Below are 15,282 nucleotides of genomic sequence, written 5' to 3'. Positions count from 1 at the left end.
ATGGACTTGATTTGCACAGAATTCCTTCGAACATAACCTAAATATTTAGGCATGAACATTTGCAGTGTTGGCTGAGAGCTATAACAGAGACCAAAAGCAGATTCTTTTAGATACAGCCTCACATGCTGAGTGCGGACTCTGATATACGTCAGTAGGGAATCCCTGTGAACAAGGGAATCCCAGAACTCACCTCCGTGTCAACGTCAGACGGGGGGTGTGCTCACAGCTGATGTGGGAGTGACGGAACAGGATATGAGGCAAGACGCCAGTGTAACTGAGCGTGAGCAGCAGCAGCCGGACAGTCACGGCTCCCTGCACATGACAGGTTCTGCTCAGCAGCCAGATTATGAAGAGAGGAACGTCGCAGTGAGTAACAGCATTGCTGTATAAAAACGTTTCTTCACAGGACATCGGACTGAGAGACTAGCCACTGTATGTCTTTCCTTTTTTCTAGGTATCCAAGTTATATGACGAACAACTCCAGTCGCTTGGAACCATATATGATGTCTCTCTGTTGATTTTCTTACAGGAAAAACGTTTTCACTCCACAGGGCGATCGCATTGATCGCATAATGGTGAAACTAAGCTTATGCGAATGCAATGCAATTATATGCCCATGGATAGACAGTGTGTAATATAGATAATATAAACATTTTATTACTCCCCTGTGCTGAGCAATTAAATGTATACAGGAGATATAGACAACTGCTCCTGGTCATAAGTTATTGCTATCAATATATATACATCTAAAAAGACATTCCGCCATCCTGATGACGTCACTCATTACAGAGTGACAGAAATGCGTTGAAGGCGATAGCATAGCGGATATCTGTCCATAAGTGAACAGGTCCGAGTGTAGCAATATTGTTTTGAGGATAACTGAGTCTGAAAAACTATTGGCTCAGACTAAGTTATCAGCTTGCTGTTTAATACTTGTTTTAATGGTGATGAGCTCATTTAGAATTTTTGGTGTGTTTTTTTAGACATAAACACTCATTAAAAGTTATGTTTTAGGCACTATCTTGATATCAATATTGTTTTTTTCTTATTTGGCTTGCCGGATAGTACCACCTAGTGGGGCGGATGAGGCCATTACTTTACTCATCATAATTATTGATTTAAGATTCTTATAATATGTCAACAAAACTTAGATTTTATTTCCATCATTTACACTTTCAAAATAACAGAAAACTAAAAAATGGCATCTGCAAAAGTTTGGGCGCCCTGCAAAATTTATAGCATGCACTGCCCCTTTGCAAAGCTGAGACCTGCCAGTGTCATGGATTGTTCTCAATCATCATCTGGGAAGACCAGGTGATGTCAATCTCAAAGGTTTTAAATGCCCAGACTCATTTGACCTTGCCCCAACAATCAGCATCATGAGTTCTTCAAAGCAGTTGTCTAGAAATCTGAAACTGAAAATAGTTGACACTCACAAAGTTGGAGAAGGCTATAAGAAGATAGCTCAACATTTTCAGATGTCAATATCCTCTGTTCGGAATGTAATTAAGAAATGGCAGTCATCAGGAACAGTGGAAGTTAAAGCAAGATCTGGAAGACCAAGAAAATATCAGACAGAACTGCTTGCAGGTTTGTGAGAAAAACTATTAAAAACCCACGTTTGATTGCACAATCCCTCCAGAAAGATCTGGCAGACACTGGAGTTGTGGTACACTATTCCATTATAAAGAGATAATTGTACAAATCTGGTCTTCGTGGAAGAGTCATCAGAAGAAAACCTCTTCTACGTCCACACCACACTTTGCAAATGAACATATAGACAAGCCTGATGCATTTTGGAAACAAGTTCAGTGAAACCGATGAGGTTAAAATTGAACTTTTTGGCCGGAATGAGCAACGGTACGTTTAGAGAAGAAGGGGAACAGAATTTAATGAAAATAACCTCTGTCTAACTGTTAAGCATGGGGGTGGATCAATCATGCTTTGGGGTTGTATTGCAGCCAGTGGCACAGGGAACATCTCACGAGTAGAAGGAAAAATTGATTCAATATAATTTTAGCACATTTTGGATGCTAACTGAAGTTAAAGAGAGGATGGCTTCTACAAATGGATAATGATCCTAAACACACCTCAAAATCCACGGGGGATTACATCAAGGGGCGTAAACTGAATGTTTTGCCATGGCCTTCACAATCTCCTGACCTCAACATAATTGAAAATCTATGGATAGACCTTAAAAGAGCAGTGCGTGACAGACAGCTCAGAAATCTCAAAGAACTGGAAGACTTTTGTAAGGAAGAATGGGCACATTAATACAAATTTTTACCTGGGGTGCCCAAACTTTTGATCCCCACTGTAATCTGACAGAATGACACAGCCTGGAATTGGCGGCAGCACGAGGAGACCATATAGCGGCAGAACGACCCAGTCTGGAGGTGGTAACAGCCTGACAAGACCATAGAGCCTCACAATAGAGAAGATTAAAGATATTTATTACATTTTAAATTGCAGATTTTTAGATATATTAAAAAGTTTAATTTAAGGTGCCATCAGCATGAGGAGACCATATGTTGGCACAATGACACAGCCTGGAGATGGTGGCAGCATGAGTAGACAATAGGGCTTCACAATCCCTAAGATTAAAAGATTAATTTTAAAATTGAAATTGAAGATTTCTGGTAGCTGGTGCTACAGTAAAATATTTTTAGGAAATGTCCCAGGCCCAGCAGCATCAGTAAACCATATAGTGGCTGAATGGCACACCCTGGAGCTGGCGGCAGCATGAGTAGACAATAGGGCTCCACAATCCCTAAGATTAGAAGATGCATTTTAAAATTGAAATTGAAGATTTTGAAAATGAAATTGAAGATTACACTCCAAGTTTTAATGTCCCGTGCCCCGGCGTGTGGTTACAAAGGACCAAATCTAACAATCAGTCACATGTCACATGGCGGCACAATGACAGAGCCTTGAGGTGGCATCAGTATGAGGAGACCATATAGTGGCTGAATGACCGCTTGGAGTTTGTGGCAGCATGAGGAGACAATATAGTGGTTGATTGGCACAGCCTGGAGTTTGTGGCAGCATGAGGAGACCAAATAGTGTCTGAATGGCACAGCCTGGAGGTGGCTGAAGCATGAGGAGACCATATAGTGGCTTAATGGCACAGCCTGGAGGTGGTGAAGCATGAGGAGACCATATAGTATCTGAATGGCACAGCCTGGAGTTGGCTGAAGCATGAGGAGACCATACAGTGGCTGAATGGCAAAGCCTGGAGTTGGCGGCAGCATGAGTAGAACATATAGTTGCTGAATGGCACAGCCTGAAGGTGGTGAAGCATGAGGAGACCATATAGTGGCTGAATGGCACAGCCTGGAGATGGTGAAGCATGAAGAAACCACATAGTGGCTGATTGGCACAGCCTGGAGGCAGTAGCAGCATCAGGAGTTGTGAAAGTGACCCAGTAATAGAGTTGTGCAGTGGGTGGCAATACCAGTACCCGGTGATGAAGGTGGGTGAAAAAAGGTCTGATGCGGAGGAATGTTTTTAACTGGGGAGCAGCGCCTTTAATCTTTTTGGCACTATCTATATTTGTGAAATGTTGGTGTGACACCATGGTCAATCTACTCTCATGCATCAGGCATTGGTGGGTGAAAATCATGTTTGATCCATGCCTGATTCATATTCACAAATGTCAGTCTCTCCACATTTTTTGTGGACAGATGAGTTCTCCTTGGGGTGACTATGGCCCCTGCCTCACTAAACACCCACTCTGATGGCACACTACTGGCCGGGCAGGACAGCTTCTCCAGGGCGATCTCTGCTAGTTGCGGCCACAAATTAAGTTTGGCTGCCCTGATGTCCAGCGGATCTTCAAGGTGTGTTGGCAAGGGCATGACAAGGTATGCCACCACCTGCTAGTTCAGGTCCTGCTCCAGGTCTCACTGCTGCTGATGAATTGTTTCACTATGCGGGTAAAGAAAGGTACTCATCAGCGACTGTAGACTCAGGTCGCTGCTGATGGAGCTGGTACTGCTCCTGCACCCCTCCCCAGCAGCCATGGCAGTGGATGGTGATCGCAGGGGGTCCCCCGATTCAGACCTACGAGAGGATGGACGATAGGCATTGATCACATAGGATGCCTCTGTAGTAGGCAAGTTTTTCCTCCCTCTCAGTGGGTGTAAAAAAGGCCCCTATTCTGTGGGGATAGCGAGGGTCCAATAAGGTGGAGGGCCAGAAGTCATCCCACTACCGAATGGTGACAATTCAGTTGTCACTACGCAAGCAAGTGAGCATGCATCTTGAAATTTGTGCAAGTGACTCTGAGGAACTCCCTACCTACATCTCCACTGCACACTGCCACGGTGTGTCTGGTTCCTCTGTCTCGCCTTCCTCATAACCCTCTAGCTCCTCTGGCTGCTCCTGCTCCTCCTCTACTATCAGATTACTAGAAAAAAAAACATTTAGCAAAACCTAAACTGTGCTCTACTGTGCCCCTCCCCCTTCTCCTCGAGTTCAGCCCCCACAGGGCTCATGTGGCTGTGAGATGTAGGCGCCACGTCTCCAGTGCCCTGTCCAGTCATTGTTTCCAACACGTGTTGTAGGACATGAAGCAGTGGAATGACGTCATTCATCCTGGTGACTTACTAATAATGGGGCTTCCTCAAAGGGCCTGAGCAAACGGCAGGTGTCATGTATGAGCTGCCACTGGTTGAGATTGAAGTTACACAGGGGAGTACCCCTATCCGCTTGGATCATCAAGAAATCGGTGATGGCTTTTCTTTGTTTGTACAGTCGGTCCAACATATGGTGGGTGGAATTCCAAAGTGTGGCAACTTCACAAATCAGACTATGTTGGGGGATACTGTTCTGACGCTGCAGCTCAAGAGGGTGTTGTCACGATGCCGGCTGGCAGGAGGTGGATCCTCTGTGCCAGAGAGGGATTGGCGTGGACCGTGCTAGTGGACCGGTTCTAAGTCACTACTGGTTTTCACCAGAGCCCGCCGCAAAGCGGGATGGTCTTGCTGCGGCGGTAGTGACCAGGTCGTATCCACTAGCAACGGCTCAACCTCTCTGACTGCTGAAGATAGGCGCGGTACAAGGGAGTAGACAGAAGCAAGGTCGGACGTAGCAGAAGGTCGGGGCAGGCAGCAAGGATCGTAGTCAGGGGCAACGGCAGGAGGTCTGGAACACAGGCTAGGAACACACAAGGAAACGCTTTCACTGGCACAATGGCAACAAGATCCGGCGAGGGAGTGCAGGGGAAGTGAGGTATACATAGGGAGTGCACAGGTGAACACACTGATTAGAACCACTTGCGCCAATCAGCGGCGCAGTGGCCCTTTAAATCGCAGAGACCCGGCGCGCGCGCGCCCTAGGGAGCGGGGCCGCGCGCGCCGGGACAGGACCGACGGAGAGCGAGTCAGGTACGGGAGCCGGGATGCGCATCGCGAGCGGGCGCCACCCGCATCGCGAATCGCATCCCGGCTGGAGGCGGTATCGCAGCGCACCGGGTCAGTGGATCTGACCGGAGCGCTGCAGTAGCGAGAGTGTAGCGAGCGCTCCGGGGAGGAGCGGGGACCCGGAGCGCTCGGCGTAACAGTACCCCCCCCTTGGGTCTCCCCCTCTTCTTAGAGCCTGAGAACCTGAGGAGCAGACTTTTGTCTAGGATATTGTCCTCAGGTTCCCAGGATCTCTCTTCAGGACCACAACCCTCCCAATCGACCAAAAAAAAAGTTTTTCCTCTGACCTTTTTGGAGGCCAGTATCTCCTTTACGGAGAAGATGTCCGAGGAGCCGGAAACAGGAGTGGGAGAAACAAGTTTGGGAGAGAAACGGTTGATGATGAGTGGTTTAAGAAGAGAAACGTGAAAGGCATTAGGAATACGAAGAGAAGGAGGAAGAAGAAGTTTGTAAGAGACAGGATTAATCTGGCACAAAATTTTGAAAGGACCAAGATAGCGTGGTCCCAATTTGTAGCTAGGGACACGGAAGCGAACATATTTAGCGGAGAGCCATACCTTGTCTCCAGGAGAAAAAATGGGGGGAGCTCTTCTTTTCTTATCAGCAAACTTCTTCATGCGTGATGAAGCCTGTAAGAGAGAATTTTGGGTCTCTTTCCATATGGTGGAAAGATCACGAGATATTTCATCCACAGCGGGCAAACCAGAGGGCAAGGGAGTAGGGAGGGGGGGAAGAGGGTGACGGCCGTACACCACGAAAAATGGGGATTTGGAGGAAGATTCAGAGACTCTGAAGTTATACGAGAATTCGGCCCATGGTAGAAGATCTGCCCAGTCATCCTGGCGGGAGGAAACAAAATGCCGTAAATAATCACCCAGGACCTGGTTAATTCTTTCTACTTGCCCATTGGATTGAGGATGATAGGCAGAAGAAAAGTTTAATTTAATCTTGAGTTGTTTACAGAGAGCCCTCCAGAATTTTGACACGAATTGGACGCCTCTGTCCGAGACGATCTGTGTGGGCAACCCGTGAAGACGAAAAATGTGTACAAAAAATTGTTTTGCCAACTGAGGCGCTGAAGGGAGACCAGGAAGAGGGATGAAATGTGCCATCTTGGAGAATCGATCAACGACCACCCAAACAACAGTGTTGCCACGGGATGGGGGTAAGTCTGTAATAAAGTCCATACCAATCAGAGACCAAGGCTGTTCGGGGACAGGCAGAGGATGGAGAAGACCAGCGGGCTTCTGGCGAGGAGTCTTATCCCGGGCACAGACAGTGCAGGCTCGCACAAAATCCACAACATCCGTCTCCAGAGTCGGCCACCAATAGAAACGAGAGATGAGTTGCACGGATTTCTTGATGCCCGCATGACCTGCGAGATGGGAGGAGTGACCCCATTTGAGGATTCCGAGGCGTTGGCGTGGAGAGACGAAGGTCTTCCCTGGAGGAGTTTGCCTGATGGAGGCTGGAGAAGTGGAGATCAGACAGTCAGGAGGAATGATGTGTTGCGGAGAGAGCTCTACTTCCGAGGCATCCGAGGAACGAGAGAGAGCATCGGCCCTAATGTTCTTATCGGCAGGCCGAAAGTGAATTTCAAAATTAAATCGGGCAAAGAACAGAGACCACCTGGCCTGGCGAGGATTCAGCCGTTGGGCAGACTGGAGATAGGAGAGGTTCTTGTGATCGGTGTAAATAATAACTGGAAATCTTGATCCCTCCAGCAGATGCCTCCATTCCTCAAGTGCTAATTTAATGGCTAGTAGCTCTCGATCCCCGATGGAGTAGTTCCTCTCCGCCGGAGAGAAGGTCCTAGAAAAAAAACCACAAGTAACAGCATGCCCGGAAGAATTTTTTTGTAGAAGGACCGCTCCAGCTCCTACTGAGGAGGCATCAACCTCCAATAGGAAGGGTTTAGATGGGTCAGGTCTGGAGAGCACGGGAGCCGAAGAAAAGGCAGACTTGAGCTGTTTAAAGGCGTCTTCCGCTTGGGGAGGCCATGACTTAGGATTGGCATTCTTTTTGGTTAAAGCCACGATAGGAGCCACAATGGTAGAAAAATGTGGAATAAATTGTCTGTAATAATTGGCGAACCCCAAAAAACGTTGGATAGCACGGAGTCCGGAGGGGCGTGGCCAATCTAAGACGGCAGAGAGTTTGTCTGGATCCATTTGTAGTCCCTGGCCAGAGACCAAGTATACTAGGAAAGGAAGAGATTGACATTCAAACAGACATTTCTCCATTTTGGCATAAAGTTGATTGTCACGAAGTCTCTGAAGAACCATGCGGACATGCTGGCGGTGTTCTTCAAGGTTGGCAGAAAAAATCAGGATATCTTCCAGATACACAACAACACAGGAATATAAGAGATCACGAAAAATTTCATTAACAAAGTCTTGGAAGACGGCAGGGGCGTTGCACAGGCCAAAGGGCATGACCAGATACTCAAAGTGTCCATCTCTAGTGTTAAATGCCGTTTTCCATTCATCCCCCTCTCTGATGCGGATGAGATTATAAGCACCTCTTAAGTCCAGTTTGGTAAAGATGTGGGCACCTTGGAGGCGATCAAAGAGTTCAGAGATGAGAGGTAGGGGGTAGCGGTTCTTTACCGTGATTTTATTAAGACCGCGGTAGTCAATGCAAGGACGTAGGGAGCCATCTTTTTTGGACACAAAGAAAAATCCGGCTCCGGCAGGAGAGGAGGATTTGCGGATAAAGCCCTTTTTTAAATTTTCCTGGATGTACTCAGACATAGCAAGAGTCTCTGGGGGAGAGACAGGATAAATTCTGCCCCGGGGTGGAGTAGTGCCCGGGAGGAGGTCAATAGGACACTCATAAGGCCTGTGAGGAGGTAGAGTCTCAGCTTGTTTTTTGCAAAAAACATCCGCAAAGTCCATATAGGCCTTAGGGAGACCGGTTACAGGGGGAACCACAGGGTCACGACAAGGAGAACTGGGAACCGGTTTAAGGCAGTCCTTGAAACAAGAGGAACCCCAACTCTTGATCTCCCCAGTGGACCAATCCAGGGTTGGGGAATGGTGTTGAAGCCAGGGTAGTCCGAGGAGAATTTCGGAAGTGCAATTGGGGAGGACCAAAAACTCAATTTTCTCGTGATGAGGTCCGATGCACATTAGGAGAGGCTCCGTGCGGAAACGTATGGTACAGTCCAATCTTTCATTGTTAACACAATTGATGTAGAGGGGTCTGGCGAGACTGGTCACCAGGATGTTGAACCTGTTGATGAGAGAGGCCAAAATAAAATTTCCTGCAGATCCGGAATCCAAGAAGGCCATAGTAGAGAAGGAGAAGGTAGAAGCAGATATCCGCACAGGCACAGTAAGACGTGGAGAAGCAGAGTTGACATCAAGGACTGTCTCACCTTTGTGCGGAGTCAGCGTACGTCTCTCCAGGCGGGGAGGACGGATAGGACAATCCTTCAGGAAGTGTTCGGTACCGGCACAGTACAGGCAGAGATTCTCCATGCGGCGTCGTGTCCTCTCTTGAGGTGTCAGGCGAGACCGGTCGACCTGCATAGCCTCCACGGCGGGAGGCACAGGAACGGATTGCAGGGGACCAGAGGAGAGAGGAGCCGGGGAGAAAAAACGCCTCGTGCGAACAAAGTCCATATCCTGGCGGAGCTCCTGACGCCTTTCGGAAAAACGCATGTCAATGCGAGTGGCTAGATAAATGAGTTCATGTAGGTTAGCAGGGATTTCTCGTGCGGCCAGAACATCTTTAATGTTGCTGGATAGGCCTTTTTTAAAGGTCGCGCAGAGGGCCTCATTATTCCAGGATAGTTCAGAAGCAAGAGTACGGAATTGTACGGCGTACTCGCCAACGGAAGAATTACCCTGGACCAGGTTCAACAGGGCAGTCTCAGCAGAAGAGGCTCGGGCAGGTTCCTCAAAGACACTTCGAATTTCCGAGAAGAAGGAGTGTACAGAGGCAGTGACGGGGTCATTGCGGTCCCAGAGCGGTGTGGCCCATGACAGAGCTTTTCCAGACAGAAGGCTGACTACGAAAGCCACCTTAGACCTTTCAGTAGGAAACTGGTCCGACATCATCTCCAAGTGCAGGGAACATTGAGAAAGAAAGCCACGGCAAAATTTAGAGTCCCCATCAAATTTATCCGGCAAGGATAGTCGTAGGCCTGAAGCGGCCACTCGCTGCGGAGGAGGTGCAGGAGCTGGCGGAGGAGATGATTGCTGAAGCTGTGGTAGTTGTTGCTGTAGCATCACGGTCAGTTGAGACAGCTGGTGGCCTTGTTGCGCTATCTGTTGTGACTGCTGGGCGACCACCGTGGTGAGGTCGGCGACAACTGGCAGAGGGACTTCAGCGGGATCCATGGCCGGATCTACTGTCACGATGCCGGCTGGCAGGAGGTGGATCCTCTGTGCCAGACAGGGATTGGCGTGGACCGTGCTAGTGGACCGGTTCTAAGTCACTACTGGTTTTCACCAGAGCCCGCCGCAAAGCGGGATGGTCTTGCTGCGGCGGTAGTGACCAGGTCGTATCCACTAGCAACGGCTCAACCTCTCTGACTGCTGAAGATAGGCGCGGTACAAGGGAGTAGACAGAAGCAAGGTCGGACGTAGCAGAAGGTCGGGGCAGGCAGCAAGGATCGTAGTCAGGGGCAACGGCAGGAGGTCTGGAACACAGGCTAGGAACACACAAGGAAACGCTTTCACTGGCACAATGGCAACAGATCCGGCGAGGGAGTGCAGGGGAAGTGAGGTATACATAGGGAGTGCACAGGTGAACACACTGATTAGAACCACTTGCGCCAATCAGCGGCGCAGTGGCCCTTTAAATCGCAGAGACCCGGCGCGCGCGCGCCCTAGGGAGCGGGGCCGCGCGCGCCGGGACAGGACCGACGGAGAGCGAGTCAGGTACGGGAGCCGGGATGCGCATCGCGAGCGGGCGCCACCCGCATCGCGAATCGCATCCCGGCTGGAGGTGGTATCGCAGCGCACCGGGTCAGTGGATCTGACCGGAGCGCTGCAGTAGCGAGAGAGTAGCGAGCGCTTCGGGGAGGAGCGGGGACCCGGAGCGCTCGGCGTAACAGGTGTGCTTTGCTGTGTACGAGTGGCTGAAGTGCATGCAAAGTTTCCTTCCCATTGTTAGGATGTCTTGTAAATGGGGGGGAGGGGGGACGGACTTCAGGACCTGCTTGACAGTAAGCCTTGCTCCGATTTCTTTGCAAATGACTTTTAGCAGTTCCTCCCCTGTAAGATTCCATTCGGCAAGGCAAACCATGTGAAGAAAAGGCATATCACCATGCCCTGCACACATGGTATGCTGAAGGGGCACTGAGACTGGTCTGGACAGTGGAGGCTGAGGACACGGTGGAGGATGAGGAGGCGGAGTCGCACACTGTCACAGGACCAACGGACTGAGAATGTGGAGGAGGAAGCGGCATGACCTGTCCAAGTTGGTGTTGTGGCTGTGCAGGAACTGCATTCACCCAGTGAGCCGTAAAGGACATGTATTGTCCCTGATCATAGTTACAGCTCCAGACGTCGGCGCTGGCATGCACTTTGGTACACACGGACAGGCTCAAGGACTGGCCCACCTTCTCTTCCACAAAATTGTGCAGGGCTGGTACTACTTTCTTTGCAAAAAAATGACGGCTTTGCACTCTCCACTTTGGCTCGGCACAAGCCATCCGTTCTCTGAAAAGGGAGGGACTGCAGCACCAGCAACTTAGACAGGAGCACATTCAGCTTCTGCGCTGTTGGATGAGTGGGCACATACTGTTGTGTCTTGGACGTGGCTTCGCAGATCGATTGGTGGCGGAATGATTGACTAAAAGTAGGAAGAGCAGGAGTATCTGGAGTGAGAGAAGGAGGGTATGACACACAGCTCCCGACTGAAGTGGTGGAGCCTTGGCTGGCTGAAAAAGGGAGTGGCGGGACACTGGGTGATGCAGCAGGCTGGACCACTACATCGGAGCCACGGTTCTCCAAGGCCGTTTTATGGTGGCGAAGCATATGTTGATGCAGGACCGTGGTGCCAACATTGGGACCCTGGCCATGCTTCACCCTCTACCGACCTATCTTGCATGGGGCTATGTTAACCTCATCCAGATGCTTGATGAGAAACTGCCACACCGCCGAGTAGCTGATTTTCCCACCAACAGTCTACACTAATTGACTGCTACTGCTGCCGTCTCCACTACCTCCCGGGAAGGCAGGCTGCCGCGAAGCAGGTGGTCTCCCCCGTGCACGTTTGGCTCCAGAATTTCCCCTTCTGCCACCATGCTGACTGCCAACCATGCTACCATCTTGCTGGCTCAGCTGCTGCTTCAGGGGCAACCTGCAACTCCCTTCTCCTGATGATGATGAAGCCCTTTCTGCGTCCAGGTCTCAAGTGCGATCCGCTTCATCGTCATCGGGTTGTGTCTGTATGTCACTGATGTCCTCCTCAGATTCCTCAGCAGTGTTTGCTTCAGGACCCTGAGCGCTGACAACACCACCTCCCACATCACTCTCCTCATCACTACTTGCCCACCTAGCGGAGGAAGCATTGGATGTCTTCTCCACTTCTTTGCTGGTCAGTAGCTACTGACTGTCCTCTATTAGATCGTCCTCACTGAATAGTGGAGTTTAACCCACAGCATAAGATACTTTCTTAGGGGAGGGAACAGCATAGGACAGAGGTAATGGGAGGACAGGGACTGCTCCCAGGCTATGCCAACTGAGGGTTGTGTCGGAGGAAACCACCGACTGTTGACTGGTGGTATCAGATGTCACTTGACATAAAGTGGATGACCGTGTTAACCAATCAATGAAGGCAGATGTGTTGCTGATCGAGAAACGACTGCTAGCTTATACCAGGAGCGCTCAGGCCTCTTGCTGTGACTCCTGCTGCCACTCGCCCCTAGTCTGCTGTGCCTGATGAGTTTAGGCCTCTGCCACTTCTCTTTGCACATCCTGGCACTTATCTGCCTGACATACTTAGTGTATATATGAGTGGAGTAAAATATGCTTCACTACGCTTAAAACAGTATTTGTCTAGAACAGCAGCAGGTGTGTACTTTTTCCTGTTCTTTCACAGTATCTAGGCCCTTGACAGATTAACATTTACAAAAGAGTACACTACTTAGATGTACATATGTGGTATGCACTTATGAGGGCAATAAAATGCGCCACAGTACCCTTAAAAAAGTGTTTGATTATAACACCAGCCAGTGAGTACTTTTGCCTGGCCTTTCACAGTATCTAGGCCCTTGACAGATTAACAGGTACAAAATAGTATACTACTTAGATGTATGTATATGGTATGCTTTTATGAGGGCATAAAAATGCGCTCCAGTACACTTAAAAAAGTATTTGAGTACAACACCAGCCAGTGAGTACTTTTGCCTGGCCTTTCACAGTATCTAGGCCCTTGACATATTAACAGGTAGAAAATAGAACAGTACTTAGATGTGTATATGTGGTATGTACTTATGAGGGCAGAAAAATGCACTACAGTATGCTTTAAAAAAAAAACGATTTGAGTAAAACACCAGCCGGTGAGTACTTTTGCCTGGCTTTTTAAAGTATCTAGGCCCTTTACAGATTAACAGGTACAGAATAGTACACTACTTAGATAAACATATGTGGTATGCACTCATGAGGGCATAAAAATGCGCTACTGTACGCTTAAAAAGTATTTGAGTATAACACCAGCCGGTGAGTTCTTTTGCCTGGCTTTTCATAGTATCTAGTCCCTTGACAGATTAACAAGTAGAAAATAGCACACTACTTAGATGTATGTATGTGGTATTCACTTATGAGAGAAGAAAAATGTCCTACAGTACGCTTAAAAAAGTTATTGGAGTAAAATATCAGCTGGTGATTACTTTTGCCTGGACTTTCACAGTATCCAGGCCCTTGACAGATTAACAGATAGAAAATAGTACAATACTTAGATGTACATATGTGGTATGCACTTATGAGGGCAGAAAAATGCGCTACAGTATGCTTAAAAATATATATTTTTCCACAACCCCAGCAGTACACAAAAGTGCTGGAGCACACAAAAGCTGTGTACTAAACTCAAAATTGCACTCTGTCAAAGACTATTAGGAATGGACTGCTGGGTATTATACCGTCTACAGACTGGTATAACCAGTAGATGATTTGTTGTGGAACAAAGACACAGAATTGAGCTGAAAAATTGTGCCTCCTCTGCTAAGGTTTATGAAGTTGAGGCAGCTTGTTGAAATGTATGAGGCAACACACAGCTTTCTGCCCCTCTCTGTAATACAATGCTGTAGAAAGTGACTAGGAGGTTAATGCCTGCAGCTGCAGTAAAAATCCTTTTCAGTGAAAAAAAATCACTGCTCTCTGTCCACCAGAACGCTGATGTGACTAGGAGGTGAAATGCTGCTGGAAGGAGCTTTTCTGTGTAGCACACACACCTGTCCGTCCTATCTCTCTGCAGTGTAATAAATGAAGTGACTGGCCACAGTATGGCTGCCGATTATATAGAGCTTTGACATCACAGGGGAGACTGGCTGTTGATAGGCTGCATCCTGCAAGTAATTCAGGGTCATCCCACCTACCCCACTTCCCGCCTTGCCTTCCCAGAGTTCCTTGCCCCATGTCCTTACATGAGGATCTGCCTTGGAGCCTGGACCGCACTAAATGGAGTTTAATGAAGCGATTTGCGTGATAGAATTGCGGCAATATTCGCATTTGTTGCAAATCTTTCATGAAATTCGTAACAAATTTGGATTTGTCAGCTTCAATTTGCTCATCTCTAGTTGCAACCAAACTGTGTGGCTCATTGAAGCCTTTTATAATGGCCATATGCACAGGTTACAATATCATTAGAGATGAGCGAACGTTTCAAAAATTTGATTCGGCCGATTTGCTGAATTTTCCAATAAAGTTAGTTTTGTTACAATTTTTTTTGCGGCGAATCTATATTAAAAAAGGCTATTTCTAGCCTACATACAGCCTCTATAGGGGTATAGAACACTTTGCTGTGTTCTAAAACGCATATGGAGTGTGCTGGATTAGTGAAATAATACTGTTATTCAGAATAACATGCAGATTACCGGCATTGCTTTTAGAATCACTGCCGCACAGCAGCACAATTACAGAGCCTGGTGGTGGCATCAGTGTCAGGAGACCATATAGTGACTGAATGACACAGCGTGGAGGTGTTGGCAGCATGAGGAGACCATATAGTGACTGAATGGCACAGCGTGGATGTATTGGCAGCATGAGGACAAAATATAGTGGCTGAATGACACAGCCTGGATGAAGCTGAAGCATGAGGACACCATATAGTGGCTGAATGACACAGCGTGGAGGTGTTGGCAGCATGAGGAGACCATATAGTGGCTGAATGGCACAGCGTGGAGGTGTTGGCAACATGAGGACACCATATAGTGGATGAATGGCACAGCCCGGAGTTGCCAGAAGCATGAGTAGGCACTAGGCCTTCACAATCCCTAAGATTAAAAGATGATTTAAGAAATGTAAACCGAAGATTTTGGATAGCGGGTGCTACCAATGAGAAAATTTGAAATTCCCAGACCCAGGCCCAACAGCGGCATCAGTAACCCATATATTGGCTGAATGACACAGCCTGGAGTTGGCTGATGCACGAGTACACACCAGGGCTTCACAATCCCCCCCAAAAAACACCACAATTTTAGAAATTTTTGAAAAAGATTTTGGATAGCGGGTGCTACCTATGAGAAAATTTGAAATGACCAGACCCAGGCCCAACAGTGGCATCAGTAACCCATATATTGCCTGAATGACACAGCCTGGAGTTGGCTGATGCACGAGTACACACCAGGGCTTCAAAATCCCTCCCAAAAAACACCACAATTTTAGAAATTTTTGAAAAAAAAAAT

At 48.2% G+C, this 15,282-nt stretch overlaps 1 long non-coding RNA gene across 1 annotated transcript in view; it reads left to right on the top strand.

Moving 5' to 3' along the window:
- Positions 1-303: 303 nt before the first annotated feature.
- LOC130357974 (uncharacterized) overlaps positions 304-15,282 on the top strand; it is a 76,668-nt gene continuing 61,689 nt past the window's right edge. The window contains exon 1 of the long non-coding RNA XR_008889347.1: positions 304-366. This is a non-coding gene — a long non-coding RNA (uncharacterized LOC130357974). The remainder of the gene's footprint in view (positions 367-15,282) is intronic.

Source organism: Hyla sarda, chromosome 2 (assembly GCF_029499605.1).
Source record: "Hyla sarda isolate aHylSar1 chromosome 2, aHylSar1.hap1, whole genome shotgun sequence".
Lineage (NCBI taxonomy): Eukaryota > Metazoa > Chordata > Amphibia > Anura > Hylidae > Hyla > Hyla sarda.
The sequence above is the reverse complement of the archived record's forward strand: the minus strand, read 5'-3'. Positions and strand labels throughout refer to the sequence as shown.